This window comes from Bolinopsis microptera, chromosome 11, assembly GCF_026151205.1.
Source record: "Bolinopsis microptera isolate Bmic1 chromosome 11, MBARI_Bmic_1.0, whole genome shotgun sequence".
Taxonomy (NCBI): Eukaryota; Metazoa; Ctenophora; class Tentaculata; order Lobata; family Bolinopsidae; genus Bolinopsis; species Bolinopsis microptera.
In genome coordinates, this window is record NC_087082.1 from 18,376,033 (window position 1) to 18,403,188 (window position 27,156).

At 38.9% G+C, this 27,156-nt stretch overlaps 1 protein-coding gene and 1 long non-coding RNA gene across 2 annotated transcripts in view; both read left to right on the forward strand.

The window, feature by feature from the left end:
- Positions 1-27,156, forward strand: part of LOC134823189 (polyunsaturated fatty acid 5-lipoxygenase-like) — a 1,185,970-nt gene that overhangs the window by 822,612 nt on the left and 336,202 nt on the right. The window lies entirely within an intron of this gene.
- LOC134823111 (uncharacterized) lies at positions 12,512-17,318 on the forward strand. The gene is made up of 4 exons (XR_010161252.1): positions 12,512-12,689; positions 13,153-13,259; positions 16,325-16,483; positions 17,069-17,318. It is a non-coding gene; the product is annotated as an uncharacterized LOC134823111 (long non-coding RNA).

A 27,156-nucleotide genomic window follows, 5' to 3' on the forward strand; every position in this document is an offset into this window, starting at 1 on the left:
TCCGTATTCCTTGAGCAGCAAAAGACTCTTAAGGTTTTCCGACAGTGAGAGTCTCGCTGAGTGGTACATTGGACATTCAGTGAGGCAGTGTTCTTCATTTTCAATGATTGTTCCTTCGAAAAAGGGGAGATATTCTAAGCCTTGAACGTTATCCTTGTTGCAGCAGAATCTGCAGGCTCTCGTCCACGTTCCAGTTTCTTTTGTGTATCTCCCTCTCTCAATAAGAAGGTCATGGCTACTGGAGCGGATTTTTGCTATGTGCATGCGACATTGACTATTCTTTAGATTGAGATACTGCTCCTCTCCGAATACCTGTTTGATAGTGCAGTAAAATTGCATTTTCTTTTGGGATGCTAAATCTGTTCTCCAATCTTTTACAAAGTGATCAACCAAATTTCCATGTGCAGTTGAGGTCGTTCCTTCTGCTCTGTGTTGGTCGGATCGAGCGAATTTGGCCGCTTTGGATTCAGACTGAGCGATCGAGTTCCAGGTCTTATACCAAGAGAGGTTTAGATTCTTCTGCTCTTGGAATGTCTGATGTACAAGAAAGTTGACGCTGCTCACGTCGGGTGATGTCTGAGACAATCTGTCGAAGTATCTCAGGCATTGTGGTAGTACCGACAGGGCCCATGGTAACCTGCCCGTATCTCCGTAACAGAAATTGTTGTTAGCTTTCTTGTGTAAGCCGAGCACCCATTTCAGCATTTTCAGGTGTGTTGTCTCAAGTGCGTCCTTTGTTGCAGCTCTGGCAAGGTTCTGTCTTGAACCATCAGCGCAAGCCATCTCCTTTGCCATTTTTGTACACGGTAGCCATATCTGACAGGCATACGTAGCGACTGGTTTAACGAGGCTGTCTATAAGCTTGAGCATGGTTTTTGTTGTTAATGCTCGAGTGTCGACCATGCGTCTGATCGAGAAAAATGCTCTTAGTGCTTTTTTCCTCAGTTCGTTCATGGCACCTTTAAATGAACCGTTGAGACTGAATTGAATGCCTAGATAGCAGTAAGATTTGGCCGATGAGATGTCCAGGTTCCCTAGTTTGAACCCGTAGGAGCACTTCAGCAAACGAGAGCTCGAGTTGAATACCATGATTTTGGTTTTGTCGATGTTAATTGACAGTTCCCATTTACTTGCAAATTCGTGCAGGCAATCAAGTTGTTTCTGCAGGCTTTTGGCGTCGAGTGCCAAAAGTATCAGGTCGTCTGCCCACAGAAGATGGCTGACCGGGAAGCCGTTCAGTTCTGGAATTGACAAGTCCTCAAGAGCTGCTAGTCTAATGGAGAGGTCATAAATGTATACCTTGAAGAGCTCCGGCGACATTGGATGCCCCTGTTCGGTACCAATGGTGACATCGATGGTGTCCGACAGCTTCTTGCTCAGTTTGATACGGGTAACTGAGTTGCTGTACATGTTCTGGAGGCAAGAGAAGAAGCTTCCTCCGATACCAAGTCTACTGAGTTTGTACATGAGAGCCTCCCTGCAGACTGTGTCGAACGCCTTACGATAGTCCACGAAGCAAGCGAATATTTTCTTCTTCAGCTTCTTTGTATACTTCTCGATGATCGTTGTAAGGGTCAGGATATGGTCAGAGCACTGGGCACCAGCTCTGAATCCGAGTTGGTGAGGGAAGTCGGGACAGACGACTTTACGGAATTCGATCAGCCTATCAAGGAGGAGGGATGCAAAGAGTTTTCCAAGGCAACTTCCGACTGTGATTGCTCTATAGTTATCGGGGTTCTGCTTGTCCCCCTTTTTGTGTAGGGGGGTAGTTATTGAGCAGTTCCAGGGGTAGATTCCTTGCGTTAGGCAACCATTGAATAGTTTCAGAAGGACTTTTTGGAGACCGAGTTTGGAGCTCTTGAGCATCTCGTTGGAGATAAGATCACATGAAACGCTTTTGTTATTCTGGAGCTTATTGGTGACTTTCTCCAGTTCTTGGATAGTAAACTCTGTGTTGAGTTTTTCAAGTTCGACTGATGGCTCGAGGTGGTACTCGGTTCCCTGTTCACCAGCTTCGTTGGTCGAAGTGTTCGTTTGTAGTCCACCGTGCGAGGGGTCCTTGCACTTCTGATTGTATAGGTCGTTGAAGAACTTGTGAAATGCGATCAGGTCATATATGTCGAATGTATCGGGGTCCTTGCAAGCGGACGAGAGGTCTTTTAAAGCAGCCCAGTTGATGTTGTTGCTGAGGTTGATTTTCTCGTTAAGTTTGTATAGGTAAGCTCCCTTTCTAGCTCGTGTTTGTGCCCTGTATTCTTTCTTACGGAGGTAAAATCTTGCTCGGTTGGATTCCACGAGCATAGGATCGATGTGGGTGTTATTCTTGGCTCTTTCGTCTCTACAGACTAATCGTTTAGCATGCCTACAACTCCAATCAAACCATTTGTTTTTGTTAGTACTGGGCTTTCCACTTTTCTGGGTGGTAACTTGACTTGCCAGGTTAGTAAAGGTGGCAATCACAATTTTATTGAAACTGCGAATGTCGTCAGGGGAGGAAATATCAGTTTGAAGAAGAGAATCAACTTTTTCTTTGAATTGGGCGGTGTTCTGGGCTGACTTGAATTTTTCTGTGGTACCAAGTCCAGAGCAGGCATCTTTGGTCCACTTGAATGGCTTCGGGATCGATGCGAATTTGAGCTCCATTTCGTTCGAGATGTCGCCAGCCATCACAATGTTCCTTATGTTAGTGGTTAAAGTGGTGGATATTGGTCTGTGGTCAGAATAAGGGGTGAGGTCACCAACTTTGAAGAACCTTGCCCGATGAAGGAGGCTGTGGGACACGCAAATGTAGTCGACCGTACTTACTCCATTTCTTTGAATGCAAGTTGGACTGCCAAATATGTCCCCAATTGTCCTTCCGTTTAGGATTATCATTCCAGTTGTCTGAAGTAGCTCAATGAAGGGTTTGCCGTTGGAGTTGAGAATCCGATCTTGGTTGTTTCTAGAGGCTACCTCAGTAGGAGATATAGAATGCTGGGGAGGATCGAGTTCAACTTGAAGGTCCCTAGATATATATATATCTTTTGATGCACAGAATATGGTGAGTTCAGCACCACAATCCCGATGTGTATTGCCAGCTCTCATATGAGTGACTGTCTTAACCCTTAGTAGATAAATTAGTTAAGTTAGGAAAGTAAGTTATAAGTTAGGAAGTTCATTATAAGTTAGTTATTAGTTAGGCTTAGGAAGGATATTGATATATGCTATTCATTGTAGTCCACTCTCTCTGTAACTAAGAGTGTCTACCGTATTTATTCTACGGGTTACTTTAACCAACAACTTTAGTGTCTTTATTTTGTACCCCTTAGCATTAGGAATGGCCGTTGGGCTCATGGCTTAGAATCAAGTATAAGTAATTAAATGATGTCACAAATACTAACTAACCTCAAGGTTACCGTTCTAAGTAAATCTTAACCAATAAAGTATCTAGACGTGAGCATTAATCATCGCCCTACGTATGAGCAATGAGCATCCAGTATCAATTACCGGGTAATTGATACTGGATGCTCCCTCCCTAGCGTATTGATGAGGTTAGCTCGAACCCGGAGTCATTTATAATAACATAAACCCGCCACGCAAAGGGTTTATATAACAGATCATCCCGCGCTAGCGGGATGATCTGATAAACACATACGAGTGCGCGCAGCGCACGAGTTTTGTGTTAATATGTAATCCCGAAGCGCCAGCTGAGGGATTACATTTATTTAGCCCTGAGCGTGAAGTGTTTATGGATTAAAATTATCTCCGGCGATTTCGACAAGGGATTTATACTTCGACAAGGGATTTATACTTTAGTTTTCATCTTCAAGTCAAATCCAACAAAAACAAGAAAGCACTCTAAAATGTAATTGAGTCGTTGAACAGGAATTTGGTCAAAGTCATTGAAGTCACGAGCAAATCTGGATGACTGAAGCCAAGAATTAAATTTGTTTAGAGCCCAGTTGTTGACTCTAATTGTACTGTCCGGAACACGATTGGAAAGCAGTTCATCAATCTGAATGTCAAACCGATCTGTCATAGTGGAGCAATAGCTTGAACGTTAGCAGGAACAAGAGCTGGAAGGAGAGCAAGCAAAACAATACTATTTTTAGGGCACGGACAAGGGTAGCTGGCTAGTCGTTGACGGATGTTACTCGTCTAAATTTCTTCGAAGTAGCGCGCGCCCAGCGCCGCTTTCTTCTCGACGGCAAGTGCTACGAAGTAGCGCGCGCCGGGCCAAATCACTCCTGCGCGCAGTGTTGTGACCTCCCTTCGTCGTATTTTACACACATTTGGACGTTGGCAATTTATTCCATCGATAATTTTAAAGTTTTAACATTTTTATATTAAATTCTTTTTTAATTTAGTTCTAAAACGCACGATGGGACCACTGGAAGCGCATTGCACTAGAGATTTTTCGCGCGCTGAGTGTTGCCAGGCAAATATTTCATCATGATTCCCATTGGCTTCCAGCTCTATCTTTACTTGGCATATCATTAGTTCATGTTTCAGTTTTAAAGAGAATCCTTTGTTCTGCATCCCAGTATAAATTTTATCAGTTAACTTTTTGATGAAGTTGACTATCAAATGTGCGTAAAGTAATCAGTTTTCGACAGACCACTGCAAGAGAACTTCATTTTTATCCTACCCAGAAAACTGAGAATATATTGGAAATCATCTCAACTTTATGTGTGCAAATTTTCAGAATGGCTCGACAAGATGGTTTCGAGATAGAGATGATCAAACACGATGTTTCTGTGTTATTTTAATACATTCGCGTGCAATATTTAACGCCAATTGTAAGATGTAAGCATTGAACGCCAATTGTAAGCATTGAAAATATTAGAGATTTGATAGAATAGTGCATTGTAACAGAATATAATAACACATAGTATTAGAAAGATTAGTTACCACAACAGCTCGATCATGAGATCAGTGGACTGTTTAGATGCTTACAATGTGAGTAGTAAGCTGGGTGTGGGTTCGAAGCTCACCGGGGGTTGAAATCTTCGATTTCAAATCTTCGATTTCAAATCCCGGTGAGCTTCGAACCCACACCCAGCTTAATGCTTTTGCTTTATCCATTAAGTTTATAAATATAAGATATCATTGAGATAAACAAATTAGGTTATTAGTTAGATTAAAACACTACCACAAATATAATACTCCATCATTCACTTTATTACTGAGTACTGACACGTAATAAAGTTGACTATAAAATGTGCGTAAAGTAATCAGTTTTCGACAGACCACTGCAAGAGAACCTCATTATTAGCCCTCCCAGAAAACTCAGAATATATTGGACATCATCTTAACTTTATGTGTGCAAATTTCCAGAATGGCACGACAGAATGGTTTAGAGATAGAGATGATCAAAGACGATGTTTCTGTGTTATTGTAATACATTCGCGTGCAATTTTGAACGCCAATCTTAACAATATAACAATTGAAAATGTTATCAGTTTGATCGAATAGTGCATTGTAGCACAATATAATAACACATAGTATCAAAATGACCAGTTACCACAATGGCTCGGTCATGACAGCAATAGACTAATTCCATATATTGACACAAGCAATAACTAAACTCAGTGTGGGTTCGAGTCTGACCAGGGGTTAAATTCTACGAATTCAAAGATTTCGAAGATTTCAGCACCTGGCCAGACTCAAACCCACATCTGGTCGAATGCTTTTGCTTTATCTATATTATTTATAAATATAAGGTAAATACAATATCTTATTGAGATAAACAAATAAAGTCAGTAGTTAGATTAATACACGAACACAGATATAATCATTGACATTATTACTAACACGTAATTTGCCATAACTCCGGATTGGAAATATGTTCCCAAGGCCCAATTATTCTCAAACCCCATCGATATTGAAAGTCTGAAAATAATTCAAAACTACCACTACTTACTCTCATTCTGTTGAACAATCAGTAAGAAGAGTTTTGATGATTAAATGTGAATCCTATCTCAGAAAATGGATTCCATGATGCGTTTGATATTGGTTACGCGAACCAGGATTTGCTCCTTGATGAGCATTGTAGCGTTTCCCTTCAAAAAGCAATACTGGCCAGTGCGAAAAGCCTGCTGGCTTTGGATCAATTCATTATATTATATTCGACCGACCATATCATGCATATTCAAATTTTAACTCTTAACTGACATTAATTGCTTTTTTTACAATTCATAGATTTTACATTCGCGCCTTCCGTAAAGTAGAGCAAGATTCTGAAATTTCAGCAGGCAAACTGGACTTTATCAATGTTGTTGAAAGAGTTTCTAAAGATGATCAAGAAAGTTACTGAAACGATTCCGTCTATCCTACATAACAGTCTATCCTACATAACAGTATTTTAGGCCTCGTTTGCAAAATTTTAGCGCACAGAATTAAACCAAGTTCTGCTGTGTTGCGAGCAGCGATAGAAGGAAGTTTTCTCCAACAGTTGAAGAGCGAGGGGTAGTATGAACGAGTTCATCAGTTCATTCTTTTCTTTTGTGGCAGAATTAACTCCCTGTCAAAGATTAATAATGTGAAACGAATTTGAAACATAACCTCAGCAAGTCGTGAGTTGTGTCAAAATTGTATGATAGATAATAATCTCAGAACTTTCTAAATCTTAATAACATTTTTTCATCAGCATTGGCAAATAATTGGCAATAGTAATTTTGCTTCAACTTACATTTGTTCTCGGAGAAGGAATGTTACACTTTTACATGGTCCTGGCCTGATCGGCAATACTATTCGCTACTTTTCAGGATTTAATCCCAGAAATTTTGTACAATGCTAGCAGGAATTACGAAATCTATTCGAAGGTTATTTAGTTTGTTCCTCAAACCGCTCCACAAAATACTCCACAACTCCCTCTCTACTTCTCCCGCTTCCCCATCAACATTTCACTACCACTCCTCCCCCGCCCCCGAAGAGGAAAGGTCACCATTTCTACTCACACTCACAACACAGCACTCAGTCTTGGTCCAAGAAAGCAAAAGATGATCTACTCGCTATGGTACAGGAGAATATTTTTGCAATGGCCATCAATCTACGTTGGAAAGAGTTATTTGCTAACACTCAACCGACACTCTCAACAAACATTTGAAGTAGACTTACACCTGTGCTCCACGTCTAGTAGACCAGAGAAATCTGGGCCAAGACTTCTGAAATAGAGGAGATACCACATCAAGAGGATTAATACAAGCTTCTTTTAGCTTATTTGATCTTTTTGCCATCTCCAAGAATAAGTGGCTGTTATGATTTCTTTTCACTGTCGCTAAACGTGTAAACAATTTTATAGATATTCATGCCATACAATTGCAGTACCTACCTATTGAACCTATGAAAGTATTTTTACCTAGCAGCAGTAAAATCGGGGGGGGGGGGGGGGGGGGGGGGGGGGGGGGGCGGGGGGGGCATAGAAAGCCCACTAGAGGATAGCATTAAGATGCTTTGCCTACCTCTGGGATGAGGGGGGGTTTGTCGGGGACAACAGTGTGAATTGTGGAGGACGGTGGTGGTAATGATATGAATGGGAATACCGCGCTTTGGTACCAGATGAGATTATAAATCAGTTAGGCAAGGCTGCATAAGTAATGTGTTAATGCGCTAAGTTACGCCAGTCTGATCCAGTTCTTCTGGTACTATTAAGCGTTTGGTGCGGTTTGTGAAGTTGACGATTGTGGTAATGTGGTGGTTGTCGAATATGTCGTTGACCGAGAGGTAGTAGTCATCAGTCAAGGGATCATGTATTAACTGTTTTTAAGATAATAATTAAGACACCCACCCCCTTTTACCGGCTTTTGTGGTACTAACTGTTGAGAAATCACTGTACTATGTCTTGGTTTATAAAATAAGATACCCACCCAGAAATTGCTTTAAACAGCTCATTAAATATGACTTTTTAGTTTTAAAAGGATCCGATATTGAATGTAAACAATGAAACTAACAGTTGAGATATCTATGCTTAATTAAAAACATACACTAACACACGCCCACATGTTTACAGATTACAATTACACACATGGCATGTATGTAATGTGTACTATACATATCACACATCATTTAAGAACCAGTAGTTGAAATACATTTTAAAATAAATTAAACACTGCACCTTCTCAAACGGAAAAGTCAACAAAGCCAAAGGCCACTTTTTAAAATTATACAAAAGATCAATCGCACTCTGTTTAATAAATTATATCTTAATTTACTAACTGTTTTTGGGCAAATTAGACCTAAGACTCACTATTTAGTAGCATACAGTACAAACTGTTTTTCTGGGAAATGAGCAGCAGATCCGCCACTTAGTACAAAAGTACTAACTGTGTTTTGGAAGAATATATGACACACCACCCCAACGTCACGTACAGTTAACAGTACTCAGTACCTGATCCCGGGGTCCCCCCTCCTCCCCCGGTAAAATATGACCAATATCTCTTTATCTAAGGACGTATTTAAAATAGTATTACAGTACTTACTAAACGGTGTGTGTCAGAGGGAGTTGTAAGGGCTATCAAACTAGGAATTTTAAGATGTTGCACAGATTTGTATTTCTGAGTTCTCCAGTCACCACTATTTCAGTCAGTACAATCTCTCTCTCTCTCTCTATTCTACGATTTTGGTATCATTAGCACAACAAATAACAATGTAGCCATTACAGCAGCTAGCGACAAGTAAGTTTATCCTAAAAGTAACGAAGCACATGCTCATTTAAAAACCTTCATTTACTGAGAATATGATCAAGCTTATTAGTAAAGATACAATAAGTATTATAAGCGTGGCTTGCCTCAAATTAAATAGATCAGAAGATAACTATAAACTGATCATGATTAGAACAAAAACAACATAGTGCTTGGTCGTTGTTTTAAAGTTTGAAAACAGTGCATGTGGCCTTCCATCAAGAACACGGAATTATGTGATCATACAAGAAAGACAGATCTTAATAATATTTAAGATCATTTGCATCAGGCTTAGTTGTTTGAAATAAATTACCTCATACAGCTGAAGACCAACAATGATTGGAGAGGAGGAAAAAATATCAAACAGAATAATCATATGTATTGTGAGCCAACCAGGGGTAGATGAGGCATCCATCTCTCCAACGGTTTTGACATCATCGAAATCATCTTACCGTCATCTGAATAAAGGTCATGTTAATTATCTCAATTATACATTAGCCAGTTGCAGTATTAAATTAGCCAGATGCTTAGCAATGCGCATAAATGTGCTCAGTGCATTCTTGGAATTTTCACAAGTTTTATTTCAGCCCGACAATGAAAATAATATCAGATCAGTGGTACTTAGATCGAATCCAAATAAAATCAACAAAGTGGCCGCTTTTTATGCACAATTAAAAAAAAATGTATATTTGGACTATTCATATGTGCACAGATAACTGCATCAAGGTAATGATAATAATAATCCTATACATTTGCATAATTGAAACAATTATGGCCCCTTATTGTGGGCAGAATATGTGTTTTTGTTGAAGTGTCCTGGTATAAAACTTATCTGAGTGACTGCATAGGGATAAATACTAGGACCTACTAAACTCAAAACAAAATGCAGCCACCTAATTAAGATACTGAATTATTTACTTCACTTTAATTATGATGGCTTGTATCTAAACAAATAAAAACATGATCAATGATATGACATACATGTAGCGCGTGGTCAAGTGCAACTAGCAGAGCCAAACGGAATAGAAATAGCGCAGTGCTTTTCAACAGTCCCATTATGTCACAGTTAATTATCAATCAAAATAACTGACCACTGATCAGCCCTACATTACATGACAAACACCCAACACTCATACTTTAATCAGAAACACTCACTGAGTGAAAAATGTAATACCTTGGGAACAAGAAATTTGGGATACATAACATTTTGATGCATAAGTGCATCCCTTTCTGATCTTCTGGATCAATTTTACAAAATTCAGAGAACAATTCCAACACTATACCGGTTTTACATTATACAACTAATAGAATTCTAAGGATAAACACAATAATCTATCTTTCTAATTGCTATGTTAATTGTTAAATAGCAACATTTCGGGGTTGATTCATACTCTGCACTGCAAGGTTACAGTTTCATTTTAATAGAAATTTGAGTAATAATGCCTGTAACAATGTTTTAATAAATCATAGTGTGTTAAAGGATAGAAATGGAGTGATGTGCTTTATGGCTACCATCATTGAGTGCATTGAGTTATGTAACCTAAAAGATGTCCAGTTTTGGATTGGGAATTGAGTGGGGCAGTATCTGTGCAGCCCTAAAACCAAGAGTAGACTTGGTTGTGGGGCTGCACAGATACTTCCCATGTATTATAGAACTATGATCATAATAAACTACTTTTAGGATAAGAGTGAGAAATAGTGAAACAAACTTTTTAGTGAAACAAATTTAAAATAATGCAAGGGTAGGGGTAACAGATAGTTATTATGACTTTAGGAACCTTAACCTTATTCCTAACCAAACTGTTGTGTACTCAATTTAAATGTCTAACTAGCCTTTAATAATGGTGGGTTGTCTTGGATACTGCATTTCCAACTTGGTGCACGCCAGGTTTAAAATAAAATTATTTCCCTCACTTGCTTGGATTAGATTGGCTCACTCCAATGTTAAGACTGCGTCGTCACCACTAACCAGTAGATTCATCATACATGAACTGTAGGCACCTAAATTGAATTGATTAGAATAGATTTCGTTTTCCCTAATAGAAGTTTCGATAGTAAATAAAAGGAAAAATGTGTCAAAATGTATTTAATATACATTCAATTAAATCAAGTGATGCGATTGGCAGAGCACAATCAAATTTTTAGTGTTGCAATTGGCAGAGCACAATATTTTAAATCTTTAACAATCTAATATATAAAAGTTTCAAAACGCATGATCTGCTCCATTATTTAGACTCCATTAAAGGGGCAGGGATGAGATTGTAGGAGACTTCTGATAGATGTATCTCATGTTTGGTGTCCACCTTCTTTCCCCGGTACTTAATTAAAAGAATATCCATTTGAGCATATATATTTTTACAATTGGTCAAAATATGGGTAATAAGAAACAATAAACATATAATAACATTTTTACCAAAAGCTGGTCCCCAAACAATTTATTGGAATGCGAGAATTTGTATTGTGGCAGGTGGTTGATTTAAGTGCTCCAAGAAATAATTTTACTTTACAATAGGCAATGATGAGTGGCAGGATTTTGTAGCCCACTAATAAACATTCATCTTCAAATCTTTCGAAAATGGCATTATCTCATAGAGCAATATATTCTTGGTTTAAAAAGACAACAAAGAAATTTTCAAAAGAAGCCTATAGAAGAAATTCTGTTGTGTGCTTGTAAGAAATATCAATCATCTATACGATGGGAGTTGGGACATAAGATTAAAGGCTCATAATGCAAATGTTAAGTTATAGAAGTCAAGCACATTGATGCATTTGGGACAAGCCATTAGAACTCACTGTACGGCCTCAAGTAGGAAAAATTGTGTGCTTCGTCATGGAGATGGTATGTGAGAATTCATAGACCTGTGATCTACAACAATCAATATGTTACCAATGATTTGAATATCTTTGAAAGTGTCAGATCGAGGATTCAATGAAATCTTATTTGGAGATTTTCACTTTATATCAAAGAATAGGTGATATGATGTTCTATTATATTCTTCATATATGTATTTACAAAAGGTCGTGAGCATACAGTCTCAAATCTACAAACATCATTTCCCGAAACTTGTGGACGATATCAAATTTAAAGCTGGAAAAATATCAGCCAACAATACAATTTGCTTAAATAGTAAAGAATACGAAAGTTAACATCAAACTAGGCGGTTTGTTTGCTCATAAGTAGTCATTTCTTCTGCATTAGAATTAGCGCTCGATTCATCAGGCTATCTATCTATGCATAACAATAAAAATGTATACAAGCTATATTAAAATGACTCTAGATGCATCAATTACCAAATAATTAATTGTTTCAAAATTTATATACTGTGGTCGTACGTCGATTTTTTAATTCAAAACATGGAAATGGGTAGCGCATGGTCGCGCGCGCAACAATAAGGTCGCATTTGTGATTTCAATATTTTACATGACGTACGCGTAACGCGCGGACGCAAGCGCGACTAGCAGCGCCAAACGGGATAGAAAATAGCGCGGCTCTATTCAACGTGGTCCCATCGTGAAACGATTGAGCTTGCTTTCTGTGAAAATTTAATGTACTTTCGTAAAATAATTTTGATGTGTCAGCGATTTGAAAAGGAAATTAGTTAAAAATAATACAAAAAAATCGGACATTTTTTGATATTAAAACATGAATAACTTGGGCTGTGTTGACAGTAGAAAAATTTATTAACCTCTATCCGACAGCTTTAAAATTTTTCTACGCGCCGCGCAAATCCACGCGCGCATTTTAGCGTGTCAAAATCGTTTAAAACTAGAATTAGTTGATGAAGGAGCATAATGCAGATCATACTTTGTACGTGTGGCTTGAACATTATGATTTCGCGCCATTTGTTGTTTCTGCACTCGCTTTGAACTTTCATGGCTTTAACAGCAGTTATCGACTGACGACTTTGCTGTATTACATAGTGTACTTGGTACATAATTGATCAACGATAATAGGAGGAACCCCTGCAAGCTTTAAAGGGCTCGTGTTACTTTAACATCACTTTTGAATTTCACGAAAGCAGATAAAAGGTAGGTTTTCGTTGAATCAAAGTAAGCTAATATCAATTAGAACGAGTATAATTGTGTTACTTTAATACATCGCTTGGTACTGTATTTTATAGTTAACTAACGACATTCTCGCTTTAGGTTATTTTATATAAAACACTTTTATCATTGTTGATTGTGACTTGTCCAATCATTGCACTAGTTTATTACAAAGATTATCAAAATCTTGCGGTAAAATTATTATACAAGCACCCATAAATGACAAAAGTCATTTAATTTCAACATTCCTCATTGCTTTTGTGATTTCCTGCAGCTCTTACTACTGGGCAGCTCTTACTACTGGGCAGGTCGCCCCGTGGTGGTTCATGGAGGCGTCTCAAAAAAAACTGACTGAACTATAATCTAAATATGATAAGTGCTTATTAACCTCTCTGCTTTAATTCAAACCTTTTATAGAATCTACATATGAACTTACAATATTTTGCAGTTTTAGTGACGTTGCAGAAACTCCGGAATACTGTGGATTGGGAGGAGGAGAAAGTGATAATTCTGTTATATGGCCTGTTTCTAGGACACGATAAACTTCCTAATAAGGTATTTTTTTCAGGATACGATAAACTTCTTAATAAGGTATGATCTGTATAGCTAGGACACGATTAACTTCCTAATACAGTATGTGTAGATGATAACCTTCCTTCCTCTTCTAGATCAGATGGCTAAGTTACGGTGCAAAGACGGGTAGCTTGAGACTACCCGTTGTTACCTATAATCTAACTCACTCTTTCCACATACGCGGCTAACCTGTTCCCGATCAATATTCAGGTAGTGGAGAACTTAGAGTTAGATTATTTATTCCGCTTTTTGATTTTCCCCAGTCTTCATGCTAGATTCCCGTTCATTTTAGAGCCTCATTTAATCAGTCGGCCTTACTAAAGAACCTCTCACCCTAATAAGAACACGTAACTTGAAGTCTGATCGACTACATAGCTTTCGCTACAGCACTAACACGTGCATTTACAGAGGAGCAAAAGTTTGCGGAGGCATCCTAGAACGGTACATATTTTAACGTATCATGCACAGGTGCCATTCTGTTTGTTTGGTTCACAGCTATTTCCTACTCCTAGACTCCGTGTTCGGACTTTTGATTTCTGTACCAGTTTATCGTTAACTTAGAGTTAGATTATTTATTCCGCGTTTTGATTTTCCCCACTCTCCATGCTAGATTCCCGTTCATTTTAGAGCCTCATTTAATCAGTCGGCCTTACTAAAGAACCTCTCACCCTCTTAAGAACACGTAACTTTAAGTCTGATCAACTACATAGCTTTCGCTACAGCACTAACACGTGCATTTACAGAGGAGCAAAAGTTTGCGGAGGCATCCTAGAACGGTACATATTTTAATATATCATGCACGGGTGCCATTCTGTTTGTTAGGTTCACAGCTATTTCCTACTCCTAAACTCCGTGTTCGGACTTTTGATTTCTGTACCAGTTTATCATTAACTTAGAGTTAGATTATTTATTCCGCTTTTTGATTTTCCCCACTCTCCATGCTATTATTGCTAGATTCCCGTTCATTTCAGAGCCTCATTTAATCAGTCGGCCTTACTAAAGAACCTCTCACCCTAATAAGAACACGTAACTTGAAGTCTGATCGACTACATAGCTTTCGCTATAGCACTAACACGTGTATTTACAGAGGAGCAAAAGTTTGCGGAGGCATCCTAGAACGGAACATATTTTAACATATCATGCACGGGTGCCATTCTGTTTGTTTGGTTCACAGTTATTTCCTACTCCTAGACTTTTGATTTCTGTACCAGTTTATCGTTAACTTAGAGTTAGATTATTATTCCGCGTTTTGATTTTCCCCACTCTCCATGCTTTTATTGCTAGATTCCTGTTCATTTCAGAGCCTCATTTAATCAGTCGGCCTTACTAAAGAACCTCTCACCCTAATAAGAACACGTAACTTGAAGTCTGATCGACTACATAGCTTTCGCTACAGCACTAACACGTGCATTTACAGAGGAGCAAAAGTTTGCGGAGGCATCCTAGAACGGTACATATTTTAATATATCATGCACGGGTGCCATTCTGTTTGTTTGGTTCACAGCTATTTCCTACTCCTAGACTCCTTGTTCGGACTTTTGATTTCTGTACCAGTTTATCGTTAACTTATAGAATTAGATTATTTATTCCGCTTTTTGATTTTCCCCACTCTCCATGCTATTATTGCTAGATTCCCGTTCATTTTAGAGCCTCATTTAATCAGTCGGCCTTACTAAAGAACCTCTCACCCTCTTAAGAACACGTAACTTGAAGTCTGATCGACTACATAGCTTTCGCTACAGCACTAACACATGCATTTACAGAGGAGCAAAAGTTTGCGGAGGCATCCTAGAACGGTACATATTTTAATATATCATGCACGGGTGCCATTCTGTTTGTTTGGTTCACAGCTATTTCCTACTCCTAGACTCCGTGTTCGGACTTTTGATTTCTGTACCAGTTTATCGTTAACTTAGAGTTAGATTATTATTCCGCGTTTTGATTTCCCCACTCTCCATGCTATTATTGCTAGATTCCTGTTCATTTCAGAGCCTCATTTAATCAGTCGGCCTTACTAAAGAACCTCTCACCCTCTTAAGAACACGTAACTTGAAGTCTGATCGACTACATAGCTTTCGCTACAGCACTAACACATGCATTTACAGAGGAGCAAAAGTTTGCGGAGGCATCCTAGAACGGTACATATTTTAATATATCATGCACGGGTGCCATTCTGTTTGTTTGGTTCACAGCTATTTCCTACTCCTAGACTCCGTGTTCGGACTTTTGATTTCTGTACCAGTTTATCGTTAACTTAGAGTTAGATTATTATTCCGCGTTTTGATTTCCCCACTCTCCATGCTATTATTGCTAGATTCCTGTTCATTTCAGAGCCTCATTTAATCAGTCGGCCTTACTAAAGAACCTCTCACCCTCTTAAGAACACGTAACTTTAAGTCTGATCAACTACATAGCTTTCGCATACCGTTTCGTATCACGTATTTATCATCTCTCCTTCTTCAGAGACTGGCTTTATTTCAACATACCGTATCGTATCACGTTTTTATCGTCTCTCCTTCTTCAGAGACAGGCTTTATTTCAACATACCGTATCGTATCACGTTTTTATCGTCTCTCCTTCTTCAGAGACAGGCTTTCTTTCAGCATGGTTACCCAGAGACTTGATGGTATCAGGGTTCTCGATGTTCTGAGTAATGAATTTAGTTTTTCCCTTCATTCATTCTAAGTCCCACTGTGGCAGCAACCCTTTCTATCTCTTGCATCAGCGTCTCTGTCTCCTTTTCAGTATCTGCTATCAGAGCAATGTCATCCACAAAACCAGTGACCGATATCTTCTCCACCTTGACTCTCCTACTCCTATAAGGCTAAATGGTAAATCCTATTTCAGGGTGCTTGCTTAAGGCTTGTCTCATGCAATAGTCTAGGGCTATTATAATGAACAGGTACGGTATGGTGCTAACATCTGCAAGATCTTAAGGAGAGAGTGGCGTGACACACCCTCTGTAATCAATAACATTTTGCGAAACTTTCAGAAATACTAAGTTTGACCCAGATTTAAAGGTCGCTAGACTGAATGTAATATTTCAGTTAACAACTCTACCTCGATTCGATGCAGTGCACAGTGGGAAAGGTTGAAGTTGACGTTCAAGCAGTCACCCTGCCGAACAAGAAATCTTTCAGGCCAAGAGGCTAGGTGACTAGAAACTCAATCACTATATCCGTGAAACTTGTCGGGAGCACTGTTATGTGAGTTATTTTACCTTCTAAATTCCAATGAGCATGAAAATTACCCAGGTTCATGGAATGCACGAAAATGAACAAAAATTAATATTCTCCTAAAACTAAAAGTGCTCAGAACGGTTTAAAACTGGCCGGAAAGCGTTTAGATTGGTCCTAGGACCACTCAAACCAAGTTTGGGAATCACTGCATGTCTACAACCGATGTAACCAATGTTCCAAAATGTTCCAATTTTGTCCCAATAACTCGTTCACCAGCCTACCTCCGTTCACCAGCATGCGCTGTGACCGTCATGGTCACGGCGCAAGATGCGCGGATTTTAAAATGGCGGGAACACATTTTAATTGCCATTGTACATTATAGTACATAGTGGATAGTGGAGTGTGTGGTCTGATACTTGATAGTAGACAGAGGTTATATTTGAAACATTCCCGGTGCCTTCAACTGTTCTTTACTGTGCATGCACTGACTATTTGATTGCTTAAACGAATAGGCGAGCCTTCAAAAACATTAGTTTCAATGTTTTCATAGTTTTATGATGCAAATATAATTTTTCCATTTACATAACTGATAATACCCCAATATCTTTTCAGTTGTGGAGGTCGGACCGAAACTGTAATCAGACACTAAACATTGACGAGGACCAATTACTCTACTCTTTCAATGATTAATAAAGATCGCTGATTGCTTTTACTAATGTATAATGTTAAAATGAAAGAGAAACTATCGAGACGAAAGAGAAAAAGGCACTCATTTATTTATAGTTTTATGTCTTAACAATGATATTCGAAAGCTAATTTTAAAAACTGGCTCTGAATCCTTGCTAAATGATTTGGGAAGGTGTAAGGGCTTAATATGTTAATGATGATATTATATAATAAAGTACATCATTATTCATTAAATACCATACTAACATAACTTAATCCATTCTAGGAAAATGATGTGATCTTGGAGGCTATTCGTCTACTCGACGTTGGTGGTTGCTCTACGGTGTACCAGTGCTGCTAGCCACGCCAGTTGCTGTTGTATGTTGGTGGACTTGTGTTAGGAGTTGTGTTCTTCGGTGTGAAGTGTGTACTATCGGTGAGAAGATAGATTACAGTGTACGGTCAGTGTGACCAGTGTGTACTATCGGTGATAAGATAGATTACAGTGTACGGTCGGTGTGACCAGTGTGGACTATCGGTGAATATAAGTCAATTGGATTGTACTTAAGATAGATTCCAGTACGAAGAACTTCAGAGAAGAACTCAACAGATCTCAACAGAAGACAAGTAATAGTGTCGGTGTATTGTAGAGATCTCAACAGAAGACAAGTAATAGTGTCGGTATATTGTAGTAGAGAAGTTACATTGATTGATAGTGATTTGGATACTTTATATAATTGAAGTGATTGAGTTATTATATATTGAATTACTATTTACCTTTGTTAGTCATTGCAGTGCGAGTGCGTAGTGGAGTGTGTTAGTTTGGAAAGCAATTGACTAGGAAAGATTCACTTAGTACAATATTGTGTATTATCTCATTATCAGTGTTCAAGTAGATAGTATTGTGTATTATCTAAATTTACTTATTCCAGTTTTATAATATCGTGTTTATCTTATTATCATAATATGCCTGTAGACATCATTTTCAGTGGGTTTTATGAAGTTTATGATTAGAGTATATTTTGGGACTGAAATAAGCGCAAGACCTTCGACGTTTCTATTCCTACTGTTTTTTTAATTTAGCAAATATACAAACAAATTTTATACTGTCGTAAAGATAAAATATTTAGTTATCGGATAGAGACTTGAAAATTAAGTATTACAATAACCAAGCTAAAATATTCAATGTTAAACTCAAAAATTTTCACGCGTCTATGAAGAAATATTTAGTTCTGCGCGTAGTTTTTTGGTCACATCTACGGCAAATTTTCGCCAATTTTGTTCATAGTTTCAAAATGTTATTTAGTAGACAAATTACTTTCGGACTACATCCATATTGTTTATTTAAGTCTAAAAGAAACAACATTTATTTGACTTCAAAATTGTTCAATCTGAATACGAGCTAATTACGACGAAGGGAGGTCACAACACTGCGCGCAGGAGTGCAAATCATTAACAATGGTCAAGCTAGGTAGTGCGCCATCGACAGTGAGCCGCGCGTGCCGACTGTAGGATGGTTTTTTAGCGCTAATTTCGGCCAGCACAATTTTCTTCAAACAAATAGATATTAAGTATCCTTCCCGACCTCTAATTGCAACAAAAATTGGTAAGCTTACTCATAGACTTACAAGGAAAGTGTCCGAAAAGTTTAAAGCATATCCAACCATCAGACATTATGTTACAGCTAAAAGCAGCGTATTTTGCCCCATTTTGATCACTATATCAACCCCGATATCTACCAAATTTTTTGGACAGTTGTGAAAGCCCTATTGGAAGGTCGTCACCAATTTTCAGAATGATCTCATTCAAGGAACTGAAGATATATCCAAATAATACGACAAAAATCAACGAATTTGGTCAAATTTGGTCAAATTACGCGACTTTTACAGCTAATTTTGCTCCAAAAGCCGCGCACCATCAAATATGGCACCTAGACGAAACTCACTGATCTTTCCAAAAAGGTATAACAAATTTGGTACTGTGAAAATTCTCACAGTCTCTAGAAAACAATGGTACAAAAATTTTTAAAATCCGAGCAAGTTTATTTTTATGGTGCACCCCCTAGTCAAGCTAGTCACCAACTTTTCACGCCACGCGTTGAAGAAATTCCAAGAATTAGCTGCTTTGGCAACGTTCCCAGGAATTTGCGTGTAAAAGAAGTGGACGGTTACGATGTTTCATATCACGTGGTGCGCTTTCGTGTCACGTGGTATAGACTCGGCGTATGCTATTGGTGGCACGTGGTACGCACGTGACGCGCCCACGTGATCGCGCGTCTAACTGTTCTACTATTATCTTACCTGAGGACCCCAGGCTATTATGTTCATTAACATAAAGATTTGGCGGAATGACAGGCTGAGCGCGGCCCAGTAACTATTATCGAGTTCTAATCAGCAGTATCATTGATTATTGTAAGTCGGAGAATTGAATGATAAACATCAGTTACGACTAATAAGCGGGCCGGGTTTATACAAATTTCCGGGGCGGGATGATATCACCTTGAGATGTTTATATAACAGCGGGCCGGGCTGAGTGATAATATGATCCCGCGTCGAAATCCCGGAGATATTTATATCAACAGCTGCAGTCTTTAACATCAGGACTGGCAAAGATTCTGACCAGGACCCGGACAACAAAGGCCAAAGCTTAATGTTCCCTACTCCATACTCAATATTGAGAAACTTAGTGAAGCTAAGCTCTCTCTCTCTCTCTCTAGAGAGAGAGAGAGAGAGAGAGAGAGAGAGAGAGAGAGAGAGAGAGAGAGAGAGAGAGAGAGAGAGAGAGAGAGAGAGAGAGAGAGAGAGAGAGAGAGAGAGAGAGAGAGAGAGAGAGAGAGAGAGAGAGAGGGGAAGAAAAACTTAGTGAAACTAACGACTTGAGTACCATTAAAATAATCTCTACAACAATTGAAGATGCCCGTCAAAGGGTGAGAAAAAGATTTTCAGGGATACATTATGTCGCATAATGAACTATAAAACAATGGAACGAATGTCTTGTCAACGCTGAGAGCAGCAGAAACAACGATTTTCTTCACAATCCATTGTTCTCTTTCACCCTCTTAGCTTTCTTTACGCTCATGTTCTTAGTCAAGATCTTGTAATTGCTTTTAAAGTTAAACAGTAACCTGTAGTCACTCCACTAATATTGCCACTTGGGAAATGGGACATCCAGTCTGAGTCAAGGCAAACAGTCGAAAACAGTAAACGTATTCCTTCTGGTTCTCATGATGAATTATTGAAACTTGGATTTTGGAGGTCGACCAAGTGGATCGGTCATATAATTGATGTTTTGGGACAAAGTGAGAGTCCCCACTCGCAGTTTTCCAAACAAATAGTACCTAAAATAGCTGTCGACGTTCCGGCCCACGTCTTTGTTATGGACGGAACGTTACAATTACGTTACATAACTCATTACGTGTAATAGATTTGTAGTGTGTTGTAATTAGAACTAATTAATTAATTGAAATTAATTAGAACACTACAATAACAAATCAATTACATTTATTAGCAGGAACCCGTCTAACCGTAGACTGTATATAGGGAATTCGATCACCAGTGTAGGATTTTATTCTGACGAGACTAACGTTCATGAAATAATACAGATCATATAAAATTACTAATTTCATAATCAATTTATGGAATATTTTGTAAATCGGAGTGCGAAATTTTGACTAACTCAATTTGTCGGAATTTCGCCTTCCGATTTTTGGGTAAGAAATTAAAAATGAACTTCCTTGACTAATTAAAACCGAAGAGATGCATTACCTTTGAACGATATTTGTTAGCTGCTACTTTTCACGGAGCAAATACTTTGTGTCACATAATATGTTTTTGCTTTTACTCTACCTGACGATCTCCGTGAACGGTTAGTTAAATAATGTTATCAATTGATTTATGACAATTTTTCAAATTAGCTTCTTATTACTAATGAAAAGCTTGCCTAATATAAAGTACTCATATTTTTTTTTGTCACTTAAGGTCGCCTTACCAAAGCTATAAATAGCTATATTTAGTTGTGAACATCTTAGGAGGCTGCAGATTCATAGAGGGTGTTTGTCTTATCAATGAGAAAAACTGTCGTTGCTACAGTTTTACGTCAAATAATCAAGTAATTGTATTGTTAGCCTCTGAAATAACCTGTCTCAAACCTGTTATGACTATGGCTATGCAGCCTCTCAAACAATCTGCCACGCGTTTCATATACCCCCATTAGGGCCTTGTATAATACACGTATTGTGTCCTTGGCGGACCTTGGGTCATGAAACTGACCCAGAGAGATCACTGATCCGATCCAGTTATCAAATCAGTAACGACTAATCATCATGGTGATGTGATCCATCACACGTCGGTAGAATTTATTTACCTAGAAATGGGCTAAATCTAGGTAACTGTAAGGGTAGAGTTCACTCTGTACATGGTAGCTATGATAAATCACAGTTCTTGCACAACTCGGCCTGATTGTGGGGAAAGAAAGGCACGGTATAAAAAGGTTTTACTGCACAAAGATGATCTCACTAAAGATGTTTTAGTCGTATAATTCAAAAAATCAGGATAATTGGAAATTGGTGAACAAACTGTAGTCTGACACCAGATTCCTTAACTTTTCACGTACATTATTATTATTAAAATCCCTTGATGATATATAAAGGCGCTTTATCAACAATTAGTAGGATTAGGAATTTGTGGTCAGGGGAAATAATAGCATCTTAACCCCACTTACACTGTATTAATCATTAAAATCAAGAAAACAATTTCCAATTCTTAAAATCATAATAGTAATACAGCAGGCCTGCAAGTTACTGGTTAGGGGTCGTTCATATAATACCTAATCGAGAAGTGAGGGATGGGGTTTTGGAATCTGCTATGTGTAAAACTGATTACGGAGGGGGGGGGGGGGGGGGTGTAAACATTTTCCAAAATATGTCATGTTATATTGTTATATGTTATATGTTATATAGGTATAACATACAGGGTGGGCCAAAAGTCAGTACCCATACGTTGGCCGTTATAGCTCAGTCACTGAATGCCCAATTTAAATACTTCTTTCTGGTATGACTTAGTACCACCACTGGTTCGAGGAATTTTTCAACTCGAAAAATATTCGCGTTCATTTTTTTAAATGGAGGTTCATTTTCACATTTATTTGATAGTTTGGATAGTCGGATCAAGCTAAATGTTATTGAATTGTGTTTGGCCATTCGAATTACGTTTGTCCTGAAAGAATTAGAACTGTAGCTTCTCAGATGACCGAGATATGAAGCATAACGAGTTTATTCATTACGTGTGATCAGGTGATTGGTTTACCTAATCACGTGATAAGATGACCCCGTTAACTACCCCGTTAAACATTATGGGAATTGTTAAGGGTGCCCAATTAAGGTGGTGTGTCACGCTGTCACATAATCACCCAGTCAATTTTGTTAACGAGATACAGAAAATGCTTGATAACTTCGTCATTTCTAATCCGTTTTGCCTCATGTTTACAAATCATATGCAACATTTGATAATCTACCGTCTCTGACAAAATTAGGCGTTCAGCATGTTCAGAGAAAACAATATAGGTGTTTTAATATTAAATGGGCGTGGTCTAAAATATTCGAATTTTCAAATTTTGACGACAGAATCCTCGAACCAGTAAGTACAGTATGCCATCTGCAAAGCAACAGCTCTCAAATATAAAACACGGCGGAGCTATTAAGGCCAACGTATGGGTACTGACTTTTGGCCCACCCTGTATATATATGTTATATCATAATATAACATAGACTCAAAAGACTAAAAGTAAAATAATTATTACCTATTTGATTCGCGTTTTTGACACCACTAAGGGGTCCAAATTTTGGGCACTAAAATTCTTATTCTAGTTTTAAGTGGCTGCACTGTAATTAGTCTTGAAACTCTTACAACTTTACGAGTGGTTAACAAAGTTTTTATAAAAATTACCTTTCACCTCGTTTTATGCAATTTCGATCACTTTGAGCGACGTGGAAAAATTATGAAACGTTTGTCAGCAATAAAGAACACCTGGTGGGACTTTGAATGTTTTTAAATCCTTTAAAAGCTTGTTGTGTCGGTAAATAGATTTATTTAACCAGCCTGTACTTTCACCGATCTTCCAGTGTACATTGCGCTGTCCTCTACATACTTTCTCAGATCCATATAAAAGTTTAAAGAGATGTTAAAATATTAGCTGTACACGTAGTTATAATTTCAGGAATCGCAGGCCTCAACTTTCATCTCATGAAGACCAATAGCTACACCATGCTGTCAACAGAGAGTACTTACGGTCTTCTGATGGTGGATGGAGGGACAGTCTACTACGGGCCGAGCACCGAGACGATGACCTGGATTTGCCGCATGTTGGGCTACCAGTCATACTACACTCATATGAAAAATTCCTACGGCTGGCAACAGAGCTTGCCTATCAGGTATCGATATCTTGAGTGTTCAGGTAGTACAGTTCCTCAATGTCGATATAGAAAGTACGGAGCTCCCTACAGTAGCGCTCTCTGGATCTGGTGCCTGCCTCGGTCCCAGTACGGAGACTCTTCCCAATTCTACCTCGCGGGCAAAGACAAGCGACACACCCAGAAAGAACACGGTCTACTGATGTACAACGGAGGGACAGTAAGTGGAAAGAAATTCGATGACTCAACAGCGGAGTTGGTGTGTCGCATCATGGGCTATGAAGGTGTAATGAGCTGGAACCTCGGTCGAAAATACATGCCGGGTCAGAAAGACTTAGCAATAAGTCTTAGCAGCGTGAACTGTCTAACGAAGGAGAGACCCTTCCCACTATGCACATACGGAACAAATGTCACAAATACCACCCATGATGAAGATGTCTGGTTGTGGTGTGACATGCCAAACACCAACAATCTCGTCTGTCCCCCTGGACAAAGAAAATCCGGCAGCAACAAGTGCTACGAGTGCGGGCCCAATACCTACTCCCCCGAACCCAGCACGAATACCTCCTGTCTCCCCTGTCCTTCAAGATCAACCTCCCTCACTGGATCTAACTACTGCTCCTGTGATGAAGACACCTACATGAATTCAAATAATGATGAATGTCTGGAATGTCCCACTGAACGCGGATCATCATTCTGTTCATGTGTCACTGGCACATATCTCTACCATATTGACTACAGTAATGACTGACTACAAAGAGTTTGGTATAGCATAAAATGCTTCAAACTTGTACAATAAACTATCAATTCTTTTCAGGTTAGATATCTGTGTTAGGACAAATCATGTCTGCGAGGCCGCACAAGTTATGGTTATATTTGGGCCAGCCGGGTTAGGGCCAGGCTCAGGGTTAAAGCCAGGCCAGTCAGGGTCAGGGTATGCAGGGTCAGGGCTAAATCGATTTTCATTTATTGTCATTAAGAAATCTTGCATGTATCCATACAAGGCTTGCCGAAATTTTCACTAAATTATATTTGGTGAAAATTAAACAGGGTAAAATGTTATGTATCTAAATGTAATGATAATGATATTATTATTTAACATACCTATGGTATCACAAAGTGGCGGCTCATTAACAGGAGCTATTTCGCCATGCATGCATTTCAGTTGGTTTCCTCCCTTGCTCATCAACCCCGCTCTGCACTGCACCGTCAAAAGTGTTTCATGTTCTACAGGGAGTCTGGGTGTTGCTGAAACGTGTTCCCAAGTCGGATCCAGTTCCATGCATCGGGCTGAAATTGTGGGCATTATTTTCAATGATCAGTGATTATTTAACTTTAAGTAAAGGATTAATAGTTTAATTCGGCAAGTCAGTCGCTATATAGTTAAAATCGTGGATCATCTTATTCACATATAGACAAAGTGGTTTTTTGAGTGCTTATTAAACTTAAACTGATCTATGATGGTGGAATACTAGAATACTATATTGTGATAATAATATTACTCTGCAGCTGATTCAAACATTAACCTGGTATACATGTTGGAATTGAGGACAGTGATCCTCCCGCGGTACAAGTCATTGTTGAGGATCCAGTGAACCCGATGTTACAGATAACCTGGTAAGTGGCTCCTGAACGTATTTCCGACTGATCCGGAGATACTGTCCCGTCTTGGATAGTCGGCTTGCTACACATTTTAGCTGAAAAGACTTATTTAGCTACATAGTGCTTGAGCTAGAAGGTCCGCCTGCCCAAAACCGGTGGTAACGAAGCAATAAGTGGACACTGGACCATGATTCTTTACCTAACCAATACCCTTACATTTGATCATAACTATCAGTAGGGATTGCTGAGTTAGCCTTAGAATTTAGTAATGGGTCGAACCAGCCTAGTTTAGAACTAAAAATCGGTCTAATTAATTATTGCAACTATAATACTTGGTCCATTATAAAATTCGTTTTAACTATACTTGCCTTTTTCGATGATTGCTAAGTCATCGATGTCCAAGTTGTCATTATAGTTCCGGGTCTCTATCTTGACGATGTCTCCAAGTTTACATCCGGAGGCTGGGTGACCGCTATAATTAGGAGATCTGTTATCCTCATAGTACACTGAGAGGACCCATCGAGCACATTGAGATCCAGCACAGGTGCACGAGGATCTAGAGCAAGTGTGTGTGTCCACCTGAGATGGGGCCGCCCCCCACCAATTCAGTACTTTATCAATGCAGTATCCCGTACCTAGCCTTGCTATGAACCAGGCGTTACTATGAGATCCTTTACTTGTGTGCGCTTGTGTGGCCAGGTCCCCATCTACAGCGTGATGTGCTCCATTGACAGCCTCGTTGTTACCCACAGTTCCAGCCTGAGACACAGATATAACTCTCACCTCATCATCTTGCTGCGGCCTCATTACTCCTGAAGTACTTAACGTCACCAAGATTGTAAAGTTATAAGAGTTCTCCAAAATTCAGACAATTTGTTAATATTGACCTCCCTAGTAAGAAATAAACTATCAGATTCACACGACTAACACATTTTTTTAAAGGCTTCTATAACCTCTAGCTATCTTATCATTTATCAGGGGAAACCTCCAGTATCAGATTTGCAAGCTGTTAGAGAACTAATTTTAAAGAAGCTATATTATAGAAGAGTATTATGTAATTTGAGTTTAAATCGTTACCTTTCAGAGGCGACCAGAGTAAGGTCGTTAAGATGATTGTCGTTATCTTCATCATCATGTGGTTGTTATACTCGCATTCAGCTACATGATGGAGATAAAAATATTAGTTATCACATTTTGGTCTGGTTAGATGAATCAGCTACTGCACGTGTACAATGTACATATAATTGCATCAAACTATGCATTTTGAAAATTGAAAAATACACGTTTAAGTGTTAACAACATATACGTGAACAATGAAAACGCTGATATACCGGGAATAAATTTTAACATATCAAGTTTCTAACAAGATAGATTAAGTTACTATCAGGACTGGCAAAGATTCTGACCAGGACCCGGACATCAAAGGCCAAAGCTTAATGTTCCCTACTCCATACTCAATATTGAGAAACTTAGTGAAGCTAACGACTTGAATACCCTCGAGGGGGAGGGGGAGAGAGAGAGAGAGAGAGAGAGAGAGAGAGAGAGAGAGAGAGAGAGAGAGAGAGAGAGAGAGAGAGAGAGAGAGAGAGAGAGAGAGAGAGAGAGAGAGAGAGAGAGAGAGAGAGAGAGAGAGAGAGAGAGAGAGAGAGAGAGAGAGAGAGAGAGAGAGAGAGAGAGAGAGAGAGAGAGAGAGAGAGAGAGAGAGAGAGAGAGAGAGAGAGAGAGAGAGAGAGTGGGAGAGAGGGAGGGGAGAGAGAGAGAGAGAGAGAGAGAGAGAGAGAGAGAGAGAGAGAGAGAGAGAGAGAGAGAGAGAGAGAGAGAGAGAGAGAGAGAGAGAGAGAGAGAGAGAGAGAGAGAGAGAGAGAGAGAGAGAGAGAGAGAGAGAGAGAGAGAGGGGAGAGAAAACTTATTGAAGCTAACGACTTGAGTACCATTAAAATAATTTCTACAATAATTGAAGATGCCCGTCAAAGGGTGAGAAAAAGATTTTCAGGGATACATTATGTCGCATAATGAACTATAAAAC